The sequence below is a fragment of the Tamandua tetradactyla genome, chromosome 24 (assembly GCF_023851605.1).
Source record: "Tamandua tetradactyla isolate mTamTet1 chromosome 24, mTamTet1.pri, whole genome shotgun sequence".
Taxonomy (NCBI): domain Eukaryota; kingdom Metazoa; phylum Chordata; class Mammalia; order Pilosa; family Myrmecophagidae; genus Tamandua; species Tamandua tetradactyla.
In genome coordinates, this window is record NC_135350.1 from 4,223,503 (window position 1) to 4,228,553 (window position 5,051).

Below are 5,051 nucleotides of genomic sequence, written 5' to 3' on the forward strand. Positions count from 1 at the left end.
TGCAAGCTGCTGGCCTTGGGATGGCAGCGGTAAACTGTGGCGATTGTTATGTAGAGCAGTCTGGGAGGAAGAGAATGTTTACCCAAAACAGTTATGTTAAGTATGAAGAACACTGTGAGATAAGAATCTCTCTCCCTCAGGAAATGCCTGCATATCTATTGACATCCTGTGGTATATAACTAAGATCTGGTTGAAAATAGAGTTGTCTGAAGTCTGTCTGAAGTAAACTCAAGCTTCAGACCCCCTGAACCCGTCTGTGTCTTTCTTTCTTTCTTTCTTCCTTTCTTTCTTTCTCATCATTCCTTACTATCCTTCGAGCTCCGTTTCTACAGGAAGCAACAATACTCTTGGGCCATTTGCATATCATCTTTGTAGAAATTATATTGAAATCTTTTAAATTAGGTTGTTTTTCCTGTTGCTGTTTAGTTGTAAATGTTCTTTCTATATTCTGGAGATTAAATGTTTACCCAACATGTGATTCATAACTATTTTTTCCCATTCTTTAGGTTACTTTTACTTTCTTGGTGATGACCTTCAATACACAAAAATTTCTAATTCTAATGAGGTCATTTATTTATAATTTCTTTTGTTTTATTTGCTTTTGCTATCAATCAATTACTAAATCTCATCTAAAAAAATGTTTCCTATATCCTAATTCAACTCTTAAGTTCTCTATTTTCAAAGAATCAAAGAAAGTTTTCTAGAAGAATAGGGGAGACTTTTTTGGGTGTTTTTAGACATTTACACAAAATTATATTTAATACTTGTAATGTGAAGATCAGAATCCTTTCTGGGGAGATTGAAACACAAATTACAAGAAATTTGATAGGAATGGAAGTTTCTTAGGACTTATTCTGGATATAATATGCTATCTAACAAAATTTGTGCAAAAGAGAAGATACAAGATTCTAGGGTTTAAGAAAACAAGTTTAAGCAACACAAATTCGAACACAATATGGATTATAAACAGATTATGAATACAAAGATTAACTATACTTTCAACACCTCACATATCTTCAATTTATTTGATGTTGCTAAAAATTTCTAATATGTACAGACCAAAGCTTCTTTCCAAAGACATTAACTACGAATAACATGATGAAGTTTTTGTAGCTGAATGCTTTATTTCAAGCCATATTTTACATTTAAGACACCTTAGAAGACAGAGTTTTCCTTGCATTATGTACTCCAAAACAGAAAAAACTTTTAAAATTAATTCTCATAGAATATATATTGTACTAGTAAGAAATTGGGGCATTCGCTTAGGATTTAAATATTATAATTGGTTATATCAAGAATGGAATGATCATACGGTAAAAATGTTCATGTTTGTATGTTGTTATGTTTAAAAATTAATTAATTAATTGATTAAAAAAACATATGGTAAGCATTTGTCTTAAATGAACATCCCCTGAAAAGTCAGAATTGAACAGCTTTCTTTCTGTGGAGAGTGTGTGAATGTGAAAATCAATCTTAAGAATAAAATTTATTAAGTATCTGAGTTCAGGCAGTCAATTTTAATATCTTGACACTCTAGTAAGAGAAAGACCTATGGTAGGGGGAGGGGACGAAAATGGCCCCAGAGGAATAAAGGATAATGAGAAAAGACAAAATCACCCTATGTAGATATTGTTATTTCTTTTCAAACAAATTACTACTTCTGCCCCAACATGTCTTACACATGTGCTTATTTCTTCAGGGATTTTCATTTGAGGAAGAATCAACATAGAAGAGTGAAAACAAAGCAAACATATGTAATATACCAATAAGAATAGTTAACCTAAAGAAATGAAGTGTTGCATGATAAAAGACTATCAAAACATTAGTTAATGATATTTCATGTGCTAAATTGTGAAAGACATACAGATAATTTATCAAGCAAAATTTGTTATATTGCATTTCTCTTTGAAGTAATTAAGGACCACATAAAATATTTTGCTGTAATGTTTTGCAGTCTGGTCTTTTTTTAATTTATTGAGGCTTTTTTCTTGCTATAAGACGTACTGTTTAGATAAATATTAAGGCTGATGCATCTTTTCTTACCATTTTGTATTATTTCAAAGAGCAATCACTTCAAGTTAGTTGTTGGTATATGTGCTAAGAAAAGCAAATAAGCACTGAATAAGATTTACTTTGCATGCAAAATGAGGAATGCATTCAGAGAGTAAATTGTGGATGAAATCCTAAAATGTTGCCTTGTACGGATGTTCTCTTGGGAAGACATTGGTCATGCTGTCGATTCCTAGCAAATTTGTATTGACATTGACCATCCTGGTTTAGGCAGGGATTTGCAAGAGGCAGAAAAAGATTTAATATGTGTTCTGGCAGAGCAGTTCAGATATTATTCTCTCACAGATGAATAAGCACTGATAGAAATATCATTGTGATCAGCCTTGTATTTTTGTCTTAATACTTGCTAAAAACCTATTTTTAGTTGAAATAATTTTCCCAGGGGATGGTCCAGTGCAATGTTTAACTTCTCCTTATCTACACAAAAATGAGTATAAAACACTTTTTAACAAAGTTAATTCTTTTTTTCAAAGATAGAAAAAAGAATATTCTGAATATCTTGAAAAAATCAGTCAGTGAGATTATAAATGTATTTATTTACCATGGAAAAATAATGTTTGGCTTCAACTCAAAATAAAACTAGGCATGTTTTGATTGAAATTTTTTATCCTTAGCTTTCACTTCTTTTGAGGCACTGTGTTTGTGTATATATACACTCCATTAGCCATGATGTACTATGTTTAACTCTGTTTTTCATGTTGGGAAGAAGCAGATAAGCAGTCTCCTTGAATGATATTTTCATCTTAAGGATAATATAGTTACAACTTAGAAGTAATATATACCTCATCAGTACTCTGAAAATTTGCATCAAATTACAGGTGTAAAATTAACTCAAGATCTATGAAACCACATTTAACAAGTTAATGATTGCAGTTACTGAAAAAACTTAAACTCTTACCACAAACATTTATAATATTAACAAACACAGTACACTAGTTTATTTATTAAAGAAGTCATACTTTCAACATTGCAAACCACCAGAGCTTAGAGGAAAACTATTAGAAAAACACATACACACATACTTTTTCAAAAACATGAAATATTTTGACTTTTTTTGCAAATAAGATAGGAAGAAATTCAACTTTATAGTGACAACATATATAGTAGATAATTATTTAATTGAAATTATGTGTGTGTTTTATATTTATGTTTATTAAAGTGTATTTGGATGATAAGTTGATATCTACTAACTTTTCTATCTTTTTAAAACTACAGTATAATGCCTAAAAGTTTTGTCTGTCTGTGTATGTGTGTTTTACATTATCAGAACTGTTGGTCAATGACCTTCATCTTTCTGTAGGTTCCTCAGAACTAATTGCTTTAAAATTGGTGGCATGTCATGCTATTTGATAATGATATCCAAGGCTACCTAAAAGACTTTTAGTTCACATGGAGATATTTATTTCAATTAAAATGCATTCTAATATGATTTCTTAAGAAATTGTTAAAAAATGCAGGACAAAAACTTCTTTGAACACCTTATCAGAAAATGTAATTTAATTAGCTAATTTGCTTATCTGCTCTTACTAATAATGGCTACTTATTGAAATAATAATAGAGTTTGATTGCTACTGTTTCTAATCATTCTCTTCACATTTCAGTGCTTAAAAGAATGGTGTACTCATTTGATAAGCAAGATTATATTTTACATATGCCATGGCCTCTTTGCCTGTCGAAAAACGTTATTATGCACTTTTTGTAATGTATTAACTCTTTATACCTCAACTTCAACATCTTCAGACTGATTTCTCTAAAGACTGAAATGAATGTTATTACTTTCATTCCTTGTGCATGTTACCTTATAACAAAATCAACAAATTTGTAAGGATGCGTTTGCTTAAATTAGAAATTTTGGATCATTATTAAAGGTATTAAATGGATTCATACATTTGACCTAGCAACAAATTGACAGTTTCTCACGATTCTTATTTTGGATTTAGAGGCACTAAGATTTTAGCATAGAGAAGTAGATTTCTGAGAAAAGAGTTGTTCCACTCTATGAAAAGAAAAGCAAAGCTAGATGAACTGCAAATTTACAATATTTTTTGAGCAATTCCAAAACTGAAGTCACAGGACAAACTAACACAAAACCTAAAAGAACACAGGTACCTGTAGGGCGTACAGGGAGCTGAACATTTGCTCAACTAGTCCAGACAGTATGGAAAGCCACACTGCTGGTAAAGTGATTAAATTATTAATGAACAGCTAAAGAGAGTGTATGGGCTAGGATAAAACTTTGAAGTTTCTGGGGGTCCTGGGCCTAGGAGCTTTCATACACTCTCTTCCCCAAAGATCCTTATTTGTACTCATAATAAAGATTGAGGAGAACCCTGAGAAAGCTCTCTCAAGGTTCTGGTAGTGGCTCTATAAATTCTGCTTATACCCATCTCCTTTATCTCCCTAAAGGACATAAACCTTATTCTTTGGGTGGGAGAACATCAAACCTGTAGCCTGAAGGCATGGTAGAAATGTACAACAACTGGGTGAAGTGAAGAAAGAGAGAAAGATTCATTGCATTTGCTAGCAGGAATATGAAGACCACTGAAACCTAAATCACAGTCCTTGCCGGAGACTGAGGTTTAATCTCATCAAAACATCCACTTTTCCCACCATGCAATAACACCATATAATCAACTCAAGGAAAAATCACAGTGGAATATATCTGGTAGAATAGCAAAAGATGGCTTTCTCTAGGAAACAGAGAAAGCATGAAGGGAAAATTCAAAGTGAAGTGGGGAGACAAAAACAAAATGTTACAGGAGAAATTTGAAGCCTGTAATGCACTGACCAAAGAAATAATACACTTTAAATCCAACCCAACTCATTTCATAAATTAACACAAGACACTACACAGGGGAACTTTTGAGGAATATGGCAGAGTAGGGAGCTCCAAGACTCCTCCATAATAGCTAGTGGACAGGCAGGAAATATCTGAAACAACTACTCTAGGATTATGTAAGCCAGGGCAGCACTGTACAGCA